The 16,471-nt window shown below is 30.3% G+C and overlaps 1 long non-coding RNA gene and 1 pseudogene across 1 annotated transcript; both read right to left on the bottom strand.

The window, feature by feature from the left end:
• Nucleotides 1–7,536: 7,536 nt before the first annotated feature.
• LOC107419118 (thiol-disulfide oxidoreductase LTO1-like) lies at nucleotides 7,537–8,960 on the bottom strand (annotated as a pseudogene).
• A 4,378-nt stretch (nucleotides 8,961–13,338) lies between these two features.
• LOC125419667 (uncharacterized) lies at nucleotides 13,339–16,223 on the bottom strand. Its single transcript, XR_007238545.2, has 5 exons — nucleotides 15,867–16,223; nucleotides 15,649–15,682; nucleotides 15,303–15,343; nucleotides 14,887–14,916; nucleotides 13,339–13,885 (listed from the first exon to the last, which is right to left on the bottom strand). It is a non-coding gene; the product is annotated as an uncharacterized LOC125419667 (long non-coding RNA).
• Between the last annotated feature and the right edge of the window lie 248 nt (nucleotides 16,224–16,471).

Here is a 16,471-nt window from a genome sequence, read left to right on the forward strand (position 1 = left end):
TATTGGACAACTCCATTTACAGTAGTTTGCATCCGAAAATAACAATAAAGAACTATATATAAAGAAAAAAGAAATTATATATTTAGATTATCGCAACTCCTATGGTTATTTTCAAACTAAATACTCGCAAACTGTGTTTAATTGTATAATGTAATTTACTCCCCGTGTGGATCCCTACTCGGTTTTCATTTTCAAACCGCAAAACTTTGTTTACATAATTCAAGTAATGTGAAGCATGCCTTTATTATTTTATTTTAATGATAAGGAAAATTGCTGACAATGAGAATCACCTTTTTGTCTCTTTTTCTAAGGGGATTTGCTTTTTCATCCTTTTTACTTTCCTATGTACCTTATAATTTTTTATTAATTAATATAATAATTTTCTTAATTAAATATTATGGTTGTAGCTTTTGATGCATGATTAGGCTGGACAAAAGTTATTACAAACATAAACATGCACATATAAGGACAATTAACATGACATGCTGGAATTGTTGAATTCAGTGCAAGTTGAGTTTTAAAAAAATGCCTCAATTTGTCATCACAGACAATATTTATTATATAAATTAATATAACATTTTTTTTCCCCTATTTTCTGTCTTTGCTTAATCATTACCCACGTCTTATTTATCCTTAAAACATTAATATGAAATCTCAATTTCTTTTTTTCCATATTCTTTCTGTTATCAAATATCATTGCAGAAAGCTGCTTAATATGGTATTTTTTTTTTCCCTTAAAGATTCTTTTGTGAATTGTGATCTCTTTATACTAGCAAGCATAAAAGTGAGGTATATATGATGAAGCTGGAATTTCATTCTAAAATTATATATATGCTATTTTTCAAAATAAAATATAATTCATTAAATTATTTTTCTCATGTACATACAAGTTAGTTCCCCCAATATCAAAGAACGAAAAAAATAAAAAACAATAGACAAAAAACAAAGAAAAAAGATGCTAGTTGGATGTGTATTATGAACTTTATGCATATTATATGTATTATTAATTTATCATGTCAATCTGTATGTAATTAAAATAATGATTAGAGATTGATTATATACAACAAGTAAACGAACTTTCTTCTTTATGTGCAAAAAAGTTAGAGAAAACTACATATATAGTGTTAAAAAAAAAAAAAAAAACTGGCATCTTCAAATTTAACATTTTATAATGCTTTTCAACAATAATTTATTATACTGAGACTGTGGAAAAGGAAAAATTTCCATCCCACCACAAGTAGAGCATGTAATGGAAAGGGATTGAAGAATAAATTAAAAAGCAACAATTCTTGATGATATAAACTATAATCGTGTCCTATAAACTTTTATCTTTTTTTTTTTTTTTTTTGGTGGCCCCATTGAAAATGTTTACGCTGCTTTTTCTTATATGTGGTGGGAATTTAACGTTTGCACTTAAAGGCAAAAATGCTTGTTGAGTAATTTGGCTATATATATTATCATGAACCTAACCTTTTTTTTTTACTTTTTAAATAGTTTTAAATGACCAAAGTATTTGTTTATTACACCGAGGCATTTATGCTATATTCTCTTTCGCTACATATACATTCTAAGGGATTCTTGCAGGTTTGATGGTGGACAATAAAACAAAGATAATGCTTCAATATTTGAGATTTTTAGAAAAATATATTACGAAAAATAAATGCTGGTGCTTCAGTATTGATTAGTCATGTTCATACATAAATTTTAATGAATTTAAATTTCTTAATTAATATATTTTGATAGATAAAATTCTTTATTTTTTGAAAAATTAGTAGCACTCCAATTTAGAATACAGATTGAATTTATTATTTAAATTTTATTCCAATTGAATTTTATCTAATTTAAAGTAGTCTGATTTAATTAGATCAAATTTAATACAATCAGTTCCAATATAGATCAATAACATTAGTGGGAATATAAACTTGCACCACACTTATTTGGATATAGCTTGATCAGTGAAAAAGCATATATATATATATATATTTAGGATTGAGCATGGGTTCGATTGATTCGGTTTTAGATTAAAATCTAATCCAACCAAAACTGTTTAATTGATCTAATATAACAACTCAATTCAAATTATTGTTAACTCTAAAACCAAATATATTTAAACCGAATATAATCGGTTTGGTTTGAATTAGTTAGTTAGTTTGGGCTTAGGATTTAAATTTGTTTTTATTTGTAATTAATTTCCATAACATATTGTCAAAATTTTTAGCCCATATTCAAATTGAGATTTTTAAATTTTAGTTTATATATTTTTATTGAAACACTTATAGTAAAAACTCTATAAATGGATATTTTCGTAACTATAAAAATTATTCATTTAAAAAGGTTATTTATTTATCAATAAATAAATAATTTGTTAATTTATCAATGAATATTTTTAAATTTAAAAAGAATTTATACTATTTTTGAGAAATAATTTTACTAACTATATAATATATATTAATAAACAAACAGATTGATTAAGCTTAATCAAATCAACAATCACGAGATTGATCCCATTCAATTTACAAGTAAAGAAACAAGAATATGAAGAGTATAAGTTGATCAATTCTTGTTTCAAATCTTATTTGTTTTTTTTTATTTATTTTACGTCTTGATAAAAGCAAAAAACTTTAAATGTATATTTTGGACCCAAAAAAAAAAGCTAAATTGGAAAAAAAATTAAAAAAAAAGAATCAAAGGAGTACAAGTTGATCAATTCTTGTTTCAAATATTATTTCTCTTTTCTTTTACATCTTAATAAAAGTGGAAAACTTTAGATCTATATTTTGGGGGAAAAAAAAAGAACCTAAATTGGAAAAAAAGAAAAAAGAAAAAAAGCTATTGAGTAAAATTTTTGTACGGTAAATTTTTATGTATATTATTAATTTTTTTTACAAGTTTAATCTAATATTACTTTATGTATTCAATGAATTTTAAAAGATTTTTAAAAAAAATATTATCTTATATATTTAGCGAGTTTATTTATTTAATATCGAATTGAAATCGAATTTTTTTTTATTTAATAAGATTATTCATTTATTGGACATTTATTTATCAAAATTATATGTACATATTAATAAAATGTAATATCTATTCACATAATAAAAAAGAAAACTCTTCAAACATATTCTAAAATCTAAATTTCATTCATCATCCGAATAATAATAATAATAATAATAATAGTAATAATAAATTAATAAAAGTATATGCACATATATTAACTATTTTAATTATATTATATTATATTGAGTTTGGGTTAAGTTGGATTAGTTTTTCCACCTTCAATCCGTCAACCATACCAAATCAACGGTTTTTTAATAATTATAATCCAATCAAATCTAATATATATAAAAAAAATAAATCCAAATTGTCGAAATGATTTGGATTGGTTAATTTGCGCTGGTTAGTTTAGTTTTTTCCCACCCCTATATAACTCAAGTTGGAATAATGGCTGAATTAGGTGGCTCTGTGGTCTTATTAGGAAAGATTCAAATGCCGTATAAATTATTCTATGTATAAAACATCCTAATTATATTTCAACAAGAAAATAAAAAATAAGATAGCTTTTGTAGTTAGCATCCACCACTACATTGACAATCACATGATTGACAGTATTTTTGTATTTAGTTTGGCTAATAAACCCTAATTAATTTCCTACTACAAAAATTTTCTGGTTAGTTATATTTTTACGCCTTTTTTTTTTTTTTTTCTTTTTCCAAAGTTTTAAAATCAGTTTAGAACTAAATTTTAATTTTGTTTTCATGGTAACAAATTTTTCAGGACAATTGATAATCAACCCTTAACTCTTACTTAAATTAATATCTCAGTTTTTTAACTTCTAATTATCACTAACAAATAATATTTTTATTATAAGATTACTTACACCATTTTTTTATTTCTTTGATGGAACTAACTACCAATTTAATAAAAAAAGAAAAAGAAAAAAAAGAAGAAGGATATTAAATATATGGTTCTGATTTTTCCATAATAGATTCAGTGTCCTAAATCTTTAATAGACGTATCTCACACCAGCATATCCATGAAGAAAAAGGATGTAGAGTACGCTGTCGTTTCTTTTAATTTCATACCCATTTCCATGTTAAACAAAAAATAGTGATGATTTTCTTCTGTCTTTTTAGTTTTAAAAACGAAGTGTTAAATTTGATCCGGATTGAACAACGGAATGGGAGCTTTGGATGTCCTTTTCTAATAAAAACATAAAAAGTTAAAAACTCATTGTCCTTGTCTCCTTAGACCCTTTTCTCTATTTCTGCTTCCCTTAATGATCATCTTTTGCAACATAATTTCTCAATTTCTAAAGCATGTTTTTTCGATTTTCTTTACCATTTCAATAATTATCATAACCAAATTAAATCATTATGCTCTCTCTGTCTGTCTCTCTCTCTCTCTCTCTCTCTGCCCTTTGAGATTAAGGAAAAGTGATTGCGTTCATCACTTTCAAAACAAGCCAAAGCAACCTCATTTATCTTACTTTCTACACAACTTGTCATTAAATCAAATGAGCTTAATTAGCTGCTATTCTAACAAGACAAATAATCAAATTTTCAGCCCCCAAGACACTTTATCATATGGATTTATAATTTGTACCTTCCCAATATTCCTTTAAAATATTTATGGAAATTATTTCTATCCTCTCTCTTTTTAATTTTTTTGTTTTTCATTAACTACACTTCAAATGTGGTAAAATGTCTCTTGTGCAAAAAAAATTTCTGGCATTATTTGTAACATCCTGTCCATTAGCATTCCTTCATTCTTTTGCTTTATCAATACTGTTTTCAATTTTGCCATCATACTCTAGACGATATGAAATTTTTATTTAAATTTTTCAAAGAGTCATCCATTCTAGAATTACTCCCACAACAACATGCTTAATCACAAAGTTTTTTAGAACCCTAAAACTTAACACTCTTAAAATATCTTGGTTGTTAAAAGAGTAACTATATTTACATTTGAAATATTATGGTTTAACACTCAAGCAATGTGAAATTCCTCATTGATCTTGCTCCTTTTTGCCCTACATCCTTCAGGATTCACAGGTTTTACAATCTACTTTTTTCAAAGCCCATCATCCTCACTGGCATATCCTGCATCCTTCAGGATTCACAGATTTTACGATCTATTTCTTTTAGGAACCAGTGTCCTTGCTAGCATATTTTCGATTGGGTATAAACTTTGATACCATCTATAATGCCACACCAATTGGCATCCCATCCTTTACTCTCTTGCTCTACCGATATTGCTCCCAATTTCATCACCACACTCCAAATGGTATAGGGTTTTTATTTATAAATTTCCTAGGAGGTTATCCATTTTAAAATTATTTCTACTAGAGCTCGCTTAACCCTAAAGTTATTTTGAATTCTGAAGCTTAACACTTAGAAAAGGCCTTCGTTGTTAGAGAATGATTATTTTTATATTTAAACCATTATCGTTTCATATATAGACAATGGGGGATTGCTCATTGATTTTACTCCTTCTTGCTTTGCATTTTTCAAGGTTTACAGATTTTATAATGCACCTTCCAATTACTCACTTATGTTGCCCATTCTTGCCTTGTATCCTTTAGGACCCATAAATTTTACAATACCCATCATAAATTTGCATATTATTGTAATTATGATTTATGAAATTGAAGCTTAAGTTGGTGACACAGTCAATTTGAACAATAATATCAAGACATTTATTTTCTAACTATATATTACAATAGGAATTGTCATGTAGTTAGTAAAATAAATTGGGAAATTCTCCGAAACAATTTTGATTTATTCCAGTAAATATGCTAGAAAATCCAAAACAGTGTATGTTTTTGTGTTGTTGTTGTAGTTGTTTTTTTTTTTTTACTAATTATTTTACTCCAGCAATATTTTGACTTTTGAGATTATATATATATATATATATATATATATATAATTAACTAGTCTTAAATCATGTCCTTGATATCAAGATTAATGCAAGACCTCATTTTTCAACAACTGCATATCAATAGCTGATTTTTGAAATTGTATTTATTAATTATCAAATTCTAACAGGATTTATTTTTCCTAAATAAAATTTTTATATGTTGATAAATCTATATTTTATCATTTGTAAATTTTAAATCTTGATGTAATATAAAAACTAATAAAAAAAGATCTGATATTAAAATTACCAACTTATCGTCATATATATATATATATATATATATATATATATATATATATTCTATATTATAAATAACATGTATTAGGCTTCACAATCAAAGACGAGAACAAGACTAACAACAGGTCAAGCATGGGCTGATGCTTTCAATTTTAACCCTTACGGTCCACCCGAAGGCCCCAAATCCACAACTAGATCACATCCATTTCTCATTGATTAATACTCAAAATCATTATTTCAAGGGGAATTTTGCCCAATGCCCTCTTTAGAAGGGTCATAATGATATATACCCTTGCATTTGTGAACTTTTTTGTTTTACCCTTTAATATCCATTACACCCTTAAAAAAATTTTAAAAGACTTGGATGTCCTTTATTTTAGATCTAATACAAGGTTACCTTCTCACTTGTGGTCATTTCTTTTTTGCTGCTTTAGAAATACTTGAATAGTGGATCGGAAGAATCTGAGTCTTTAGCAAATGGGGGTATTGTTGCCATTCTACTAGAATTTGTGGGTGTTTTTAAGTTTTTGACGTTGCTCACCAAGGTTTCTTATGAAAAATCTGCATTGAGGAGGTCAGAGAAGCAATTGAATGTTCTCGTTGGGGCTTTGGGAGCCATAGCTGGGAATATGGTTTGTGTAACAGCCCAGCCCATACCACCTGCATGCAGATATTGTCCGCTTTGGGCCCAGTCCGCACGGTTTTGTCAAAATGCATCTGCAAGGGAAATGTATCCACACGCTTATAAGCCATGTTTTGTTCCCCTTTCCAACCAATGTGGGATCTCATAATCCTCCCCCTTTGGGGCCCAACATCCTCGTTGGCACACCGATCCGGGTACTGGCTCTGATACCATCTGTAAACGCCCAGTCCACCCGCATGAGATATTGTCCACTTTGGGCCCAGCCTGTACGGTTTTAAGCGTGTGGATATCTTTCTCTTGCAGATGCGTTTTGACAAAACCGTGCGGGCTGGGTCTAAAGCGGACAATATCTGCATGCAGGTGGTCTGGGCTGGGCTGTTACATTTTGCTTCCTAATTAGTCCTTTGGTTCTGGATTTCAATTTTGGTCCACTTGATGGTTTTGGTAGATCTTCAATTGCTATTTTAATGGGTTGCTTAGCTTTTCTTTTTATGCTTGGAATGAAGAGTTTATCTTTTTACAGGTAAGAAACAAAAATAAAGATTGCATAAAAAACTCGGAAGCTGTAAAAGTATTGCAGTTCGAATCTGATTATTGTAAAGTTGCCTCATCTTTTTAGAGAAAGCAAAAAAAAACTCAGAAGATGTACAAATATTGTAGTTCGAATCTGATTACTACGTAAATCACAAGGACACCATTCAATCTATACATATGTGAAACAACACAATTTGAACAGAATCATCTTATGTGGGTAGACTAGATTCATTAACATCAAAACTGGATGCTTGTGCAAGATTTGACAACTCTTGTTCACCACTCAAAACCTGCAAGAAACACCCATCTTTGATGAGAAATGGATGAATTTCAAAGGGTGAGAAAATAAAATGTCGGGAGGGGAGAAACTCCAATGGCAATTTCATCTTCTCCAAAATGAGTAATCAGTAAAATCAAATGAATGAATTTTAACGCTTTCTCACTTGCCCATTTATCACCCATGTTGGGAAACCTTCAATTCTAGCATCTGCGCATGCCTTTAAAATTTTGGTTCCTTTCTTATAACCATCAGGGAAGCATTCAACATAATTCAACAGTAACATCTGCATTCAGTGTCACCATGCAAATAACATAATGTAGCAAGTAATTCATTTTTTGAAAACAAAACACACAAGAGATGATCAATGTGAATACAGTTACCAATTTTTCAATTGTATTAACCTCATGGTTCGAATCAGCTTCTAAAACAAAAGTTACAGAGTGCAGAGTTATCTGCTTTTGTTCTAGGTAGTGTGAACACCAGAAGCCCCATACATTTTAGCACCAATTGATTGCAGATGCTTTGCAAGAGAAAGAGCAAAAGGACTTGATGGTGACGTTATCTCAGTTGTAAAATATGGCAGTTCAATTTCAGCCAAGCTGACCAAGAAATAAAACAAGGGAAATAAATCACTGAAAATGTCTTATACATTATAACCATATTTAAAATTATAATTTTAAACATTAATGACAGCATAACAATCACCAATTTTCTATAATCTGTCAGCATTCTTGTACAGTTTACATTTCTATTATCTATGCTATTTTATTTTAGTTGAAATTTATAAAATTCTTGAAAATAAAAAATTGGGTTATTGACATCTTAGGATTATGGAAAACAGGAAAACCAACGTTATGAGTGGACAGAGTTGAATAGCCTGCCATAATGCTAGCTTCAAGTCACACCTTGATGAATAAAGTAACTAAACCCCTATATTGCATATTCAAATAGAAAAAAAATCACTGCGCAGAGAGAGAGAGTAATTACCTTAAGGGCACAAGTTGTGAAGAGTTATATGATGAATTGAGAGCAAGAACCACCAAACTAGCTATAAATAGCTATAAACCCACCACTTTCTGTATCTGTTGCAACCCAAAATCCTAGAATACAAACATCAAAGGAGTACATAGTTATTTTTACTACGACATAAACGCTTTGTTTTGTAAGTTTTTGGGAAATACAAAGATAAGAAAACATGGATACACTGAACAAATAGTTTACCTTTTGAGTGATGAAAAATAAGCTGAATGATAGGAGAGCAGATAATAAACAGTAAGAGCATGACGCTTCCGTAAATTTAGTGCTTAAAATGTATAGGAAATACGCACTTGAAGTAGCCATGGAGGTTGTAGTTCATACCCTACTCCAGATAATATGGTTGTATGTAATAGTTATATCCTACATATTCTTTTCTGTTTTTGTAATTTTCATGTCTCTTCATAAGGAAATTTTAAGTAATCAACTTGAAGCTGTGCCTTTTCGATGAATGTTTTCTTGTTACTTTTTCTGCCTTTTATGTAAAGCACTTCACACGGTACTGACTTAAACATTCAGGATCTGTTTTGTTGTTACAGAATGTATTTATGTATATGAGGACGAAAGGGTTCAAATACTAACTCATCTCCATGTCATGGTCTGTTGTCCTTATCATCTTTAGCTTATTCTTAAGTGGTCCAAAGGGTGACTGATAGTGAATTTGGCGACTCCTCTGTGTGTACCTATCTCCATCCCTCCCATACTTGTTCAATGGGTTAAGCATTTTGCAAATTTAGATTATTTCACTTGCAAATTTAGATAATTACCAAAACCCCTATGGGTATCACATTTTACCAATTTTTTGGCCCCATGAATCCCCTAATGTGTGTTAAATGCAACAACATGCAAAATATACATTTTTCAATAATTCCAAAGAAAAAAAACCCCAAAAGTTCTGAAAAAGTTCTCAAATTGGCACAAAAATTTGATTACCGTAGGGCATTCGGTCATTACCGATAAAATCTATAGTAATCAATTTGTAGTTGCTTAAAATATTACCGTAGGTTTCATTGGTAATTACTGAAACTTCTATGGTAATCACATTTTACCAATTTTTTGGCCTTCACAAGTCCCCTAATGTGTGTTAAATGCAAAAACATGCAAAATATACATTCTTCAATGATCCTAAAGAGAAAAAAACCCCAAAAATTCTGAAAAAGTTATCAAATTGGCACTTACCGTAGGACATTCAGTAATTACCGATAAAACCTACGGTAATCAATTTGTAGTTACTGAAAAAATTACCGTAGGTTTCATCAGTAATTACCGAAATTCCTATGTTAATCACATTTTACCCATTTTTTGGCCTGCACAAGTCCCCTAATGTGTGTTAAATGCAACAACATTTAAAATATACATTCTTTAATGATCATAAAGAGAAAAAACCCCAAAAGTTCTGAAAATTTTATCAAATTGGCACAAAAATTTGATTACCATAAGGCCTTTGGTAATCACCGATGAAATCTACAGTAATCAATTTGTAGTTGCTCGAAAAATTACCGTAGGTTTCATTGGTAATTACTGAAACTTCTATGATAATCACATTTTACCAATTTTTTGGCCTCCACAAGTCCCCTAGTGTGTGTTAAATGCAAAAACATGCAAAATATACATTCTTCAATGATCCTAAAGAGAAAAAACCCCAAAAAGTCTGAAAAAGTTATCAAATTGGCACAAAAATTCGATTATTGTAGGGCCTTCGGTAATTACCGATGAAATCTACAGTAATCAATTTGTAGTTGCTGGAAAAATTACCGTAGGTTCGGTAGTTACTAAAACCCCCATGGTAATCGCATTTTATCAATTTTTTTGCCCCCATAAGTCCCTTAATGTGTGTTAAATGCAACAACATGCAAAATATACATTCTTCAATGATCCTAAAGAGAAAAAACCTCAAAAGTTCTAAAAGAGTTCTTAAATTGGCACAAAAATTTGATTACCGTAGGGCCTTCGGTAATTACCGATAAAACCTACGGTAATCAATTTGTTGTTGCTGAAAAAATTACCGTAGGTTTCATCAGTAATTACTGAAACCCCTATGGTAATCACATTTTATCAATTTTTTGGCCCCCACAAGTCCCCTAATGTGTGTTAAATGCAACAACATGCACAATATACATTCTTTAATGATCCTAAAAGGAAAAAAACCCCAAAAGTTCTGAAAAAGTTCTCAAATTGGAACAAAAATTTTATTACCGTAGGGCCTTCGATAATTACCGATGAAAGCTATAGTAATCAATTTGTAGTTGCTGAAAAAATTATCGTAGGTTTTATCGGTAATTACTGAAACCCCTATGATAATCACATTTTACCAATTTTTTTGCCCTCACAAGTCCCCTAATGTATGTTAAATGCAACAACATGCACAATATACGTTCTTCAATGATCCTAAAGAGAAAAAATCCCAAAAATGGTCAAATTCAGTAATTACCGATGGAACTATCAATAATTTTTCCAGCAAACATTAGAACTCCTAATATGGATTACCGATGACCTGTCGGTAATTAACTTTGGGTGAAATTTTCTAAGTTTTTCCAAACTTTTTTGTGGATTGTATTGTTGAGGATCATTAATAAAGCTATATTTTGCATATTCTTAGTGGAAACACACATTATTGAAGTTGTCGGATTGAATTGTGATGATTTGCTTTGAAAATACATGACAAATTGAAATTATGGATAAGGTATCAGTAATTACCGATGTAACCATCGGCTTTGGTAATTACCCATGCACCATCAGTAATCAACTTTATTTGGAATTTTTCCACTTTTTCTAGTCTTTTTGTAGATTATTTTGTTGAGGATCATTAATAAAGTTAGATTTAGCATGTTATTGGTGGAAACATACATCATCGAAGTTGTCGGATAAACAATTGTAAATTACCGATGGTGTATCAGTAATTACTGAAGGAAACTGTTAGTAATTTTTTCAGCAAGCACATAGGCTCATACATAATAGTTCTTGCCATACTATTATTTATTTATTTTATTTTTTTTTTTGGTTGACAGCAAACCATCAAATATACCATATATATTGAAAAGGCTAAAATATAAATATAAATATTTAGACAAACATATGTATATAGGATATAAATGTAAATACTACCAACAACACAGTGGCCAAAAAAATATTTAATGATGACATACTCATTGATTCCAAATTAAGAGAAGCATAACAAAAACACCTTGGAAACATTAACAAATTTTGAATATAATTTTATATCATACAAGATAGATGTAGTATGCAAATAGAAAAAATTACAAATTGTTTGTGAACTAATCTCGAGATCAAAAATGACTTGCAAACAGGTAGTGGATAAAGAAATAAGCTGCCTGAAGAACACCAAATGCAGCTAGCTAGCTCAGAGAGAAGGACTGAAGTAACTTGGCAACATAGCTAGACATCCAGGTTACATTACTAAGATTTTTCAGTTGCCTGGCCATGCCCACTCTAGAACAACAAACCAAGCCAAGGTATCCCATGCTAATATCTCACTTAAGCAATCATCCCAATCAAGGACTCCTAACAAAAGGATTATAGATAAACCAATCATTGCAGCTACAACTATTGCTACACCAAGAGCTTCTCTGCAAGCATACCAAAAATACATGGTAAATCAGAAATATAAGAAAAATGATGTATATTCTCAACAAATCGCATACATATTATGTATGACACAATAGAAATTGTGCAAATACATTATCGAGTGCAAGTAGTTGACTTCCATTCAATTTATGGTCATTTTAGCAGGCATGACATGGTGGAACCTAGTACAGAAGATAGTGGCAATTTCAGTTGCAAGTTTTACAATGCAGAGAATTTTAGATAGCTAAAGAGAGAATACTCTAGAAATTTGGGTGCTTTAGTTGAATAAGAGATAAGTGATGCCCATATATCAATCTTCATAAACACTAAGATCCTGGAAACAAAACATCCTGGAAATGAAGATCCTTATACAAAATAATTTTAGAATTTGGTGGGAACTAAATTGTCTTTCCCATATATCAATCTTCATAAACACTAAGATCCTGGAAACAAAACATCCTGGAAATGAAGATCCTTATACAAAATAATTTTAGAATTTAGTGGGAACTAAATTGTCTTTCCCATCCAATGGAAATTATTTCTATTGATTTATTACTGATGAACCACTATTGCCCTCATGGTTCCATGGACTACTATTGATTTGTGCAGAAGGACTCTACCTGATGATTTCAACATGCTCAATTGCACCACAATAAGTGAAAAAATCATAAACATCCTTTTCTATTGCTTTTGGAGATAAGCTTGTAACTTCTGCAGATAACCACCCGGGTACATTGCTTTTTAAGACTTACAAAAAGTGGAATTGAGTGAACCAGAGAAAAGGGATTTAAAATAATAGGAAAAAGTACAACCAAAAGCCAGATTATATAATTATATATAGCAAAATGTATCATAAATTTAATGTTAACATTTCATGGTAACAAACAAGGGCATTGTTTAATCCTTTATCTTGAATGAAGAAGACCATGTTTTGGATGAAGAAAGAAAAGGGATAAGGGAAATGTTAGAAGTTGATGAAAGACGTATCATATAATTTGGATGACCTTGCTTTGTGTGACAATGCTCATGTTAATTTCAGCCAGTTCAGTGACCACTTGTAAGGCTCATATGTAGCATCTTTATTCAAAGTCTTAATAATCAAACCCTCACAACTGTAAACTACGATTAATTAAGATTATAAATAGTACAATAAATCAATGATAAAGTCTGTGGGAAAAAAATAATAATTATACACTAAGATGCAACTAGCAGTGAAAAATTAATTACAAATATTCTAGACTAAATGTAATTCAGAGAAGCTAATACAAACAACATAAATTCGTCTGTGGTTCTCATCATTGGTGAAAAGAACTTCTACACAATTAGCATCACTTATGCCATCCAAATGCAGGATTAACATATTTACATAATTAAAATTGTTTCATCCAGTACATCATGTTTGGAATATCCCTTTTTTTTTTTTTTTCCTCCAATGCTCTAGGCCTAACCACCTGGACTTGGGGGTAAAAAGAAGAGGTCATTGCTATTTGGGTTGTCATCAAGGGGACTAGAATAACTAATTTACTAAAAGCTAAAAAGTGAATACCTTGCATCAATAGCAGCATCAAGAAACTTCTATATTTCATCAATATCATTCGATGTTATTGCTGTAGCAAACTGAAAATATCCAGCTTCTTCCTCAAAGACTCATAAAGACACTGCACAATGCAAAAGATGCACCAGTTAGAATGCATCAAGTTTCACTAATTTTAGAATGCTATACAAACCCAGCAGACTAATACAATCAGCATATAATTAGCAAATAAATATTCAAAAACATGCAATCCACAATGAGAAAATTAAATAAAATAGCTTATGCTGGTACGTAGTTCTTGCAATCAATAATTTTTACTACAAATGTCCTATAGCTATGTTAATATTGATACTGAAGTAAAATAAGTGAACTTGTACGATACATTGATTGCCTTACATCTCGTTTCCAGCTGATTTGTCTACATGGCATGCTTTGGCCAATGTACATTTGGAATAGGAGTTCTAGTAGGTCTATAACGATTTGGAGTCGCTAGTTATGCACATAATATATGTTCATGTATGGGATGGGACATATATATATATATATATTAGAAGCAATATAATATATGGATTTAGATATTCATTAACCCTATTTAGATATTACAAAGCCCCAGTCTCTTCAAGATCTGTTCAATGCTAAATATATATATATATATATATATGACCTTTATAAAAGTATGTATAATATGTTCTTAAATTCAGAAGATATTTTATCGTGAAAAGAGGTTTGATCAAGAACGGCACTGTAGATGACAGTATATACATATATATATATATATATATATATATATATAGAATGGAAGATACTAGAGGAGTGATCTGAAATAATTCTACTACATTCTAATCAAAGAGAGTTCTGTTTACATTTTAAAACATAAAGATTGAATAATTTATGCACAATTCATGTTGGTAGAGGCATGAGCATCATGTATGTGTATTTATGCCTCCATTTATGTAATACAATATATAAGTATGAGATGGAAATGTAAATCCAGCTGACAAGTTGAATTTGTTTTAACACAATAGATAGTTAATTTGAAATACATACATCATCAACAAGCAATCCCTTGACAAAATGGCACCATAGATGTTGGTAATCAAAATTGTCAATAAAAATTATTAGAACCTCTGGGGAGTAGACGTCAATGTAGCAATCCTACAAATGAGAAATTCTGTAGGCAGAGATTCAAGATTCAATCAAAATAAGAAATGACATGCCCATGGAAAAAATATCCATGTCTATCATGCATACCAGGACCTTAACTCTAAAAGACACTTTGGTACATAAAGCCATAGTAAAAGGAAGGAAGCGAACAAAAAAGAAATTCTATCTTCCAATAACAGCATAGGACCTTCATCTGTCCCAACTCAATACAGCTTCCACTACTGTGTTCCAGTGAACCCAATAATATACCTTATAGGTCCACCAATCAACTAGGCTTTAAAGAATAGATGGTGATCTGTAGAACTATTATTTATCACAAAGTACAACACCAACCACATAAAAGCAATTAATGAGGCAATCTAGTTGAACAAGCATACCTTAAAATGAACTCATAGGTCTGATCCCCTGGCTTTGCAGGCTGATTAAGATCATAAAAAACAACATTAAGAAAAAAATTTTCCAAAACTAAAACCATGTTTAACTAATCTAACTTTTGTTTAGACACTGAAGAAAATCCTTAGTGAAAAACCTTGTTTTAGACCAAAATTTAATATAATTAACTAAAAAAAATCAATATCTTTTGCTCAAAAATGCGAATTTGATATTTTAAAAAATTAACTTCTCGCCTCCCTTTTCCAAGATTTTCTCAGCGGCCAACAAAATTCTATAAATCAACAACGACAATAAAAAAAAAAAAAAAAAAAGGATGGAAAAATTACTCACAGTTGGTAGGATTAGGCCCTCTTGAATACTTCACCTAAAAATTTATCATAAAAACATATATAGTCAAGAATTCAGAAAACTTGACAAAACTTAACTGCTAAAGTTTTGCATTTTTAAAACAAATTTTCACTTTTTTTTTTTTTCTCTCCCTACTCAAAGCAAGAAAAGCAATAAAATTAAGAGAAAAAGATTAAAAGTATAGCAGAATTGACTCTAACCATGGATGATTCCTCCAGCTGTGGCTTCCAAAATAAACTTCCATTTGGCAAGTCTCTATGACAAAAACCAAGCTAGGGTTCCAATGATAGGATTCTAATTGTATTTTTCCATTTTGAAGATTTCTTGAAAAACCCAAGAAAGACCACACCATTAAAAGCATACCCAGAAGAGGAGGAGGAGGAAGGACCAAAGAGTTTGCTGTAGATCTACTTGCCAATTAGGTCGACGTCGATGAAGGGACTCCAAGGCCAAAATCGAGAAAGGCATGGCTGGGCTAATTGCTGAACCTAGGATGCTTCCTCCACTCATCTCTCCTCCTGAAGAACTCTCTGGTAGCTGCTTCGCCATTCTCTCATTTTCCCTTTTCTCTTTTCGTTGGGCGTTTCATGTGTATTTTCCTTTTGATATTTGAAAAGGATAGTTTAGGAATATTAAAAAATAAAAGGGTAAAACAAAAAACCTTGAAAGGAGAGGGGTATATTTCATTAAAGGCTTTCAAATAGGGGTATCGGGCAAAATTCCCTTTATTTCAACTATTTTATTTGTTTTTGTTTTGTTTTGGATCTTTTTATTTATTTTTTTTTTTTCTTTTAGAGCTTTGAAT

The sequence above is a fragment of the Ziziphus jujuba genome, chromosome 11, assembly GCF_031755915.1.
Source record: "Ziziphus jujuba cultivar Dongzao chromosome 11, ASM3175591v1".
Taxonomy (NCBI): Eukaryota; Viridiplantae; Streptophyta; class Magnoliopsida; order Rosales; family Rhamnaceae; genus Ziziphus; species Ziziphus jujuba.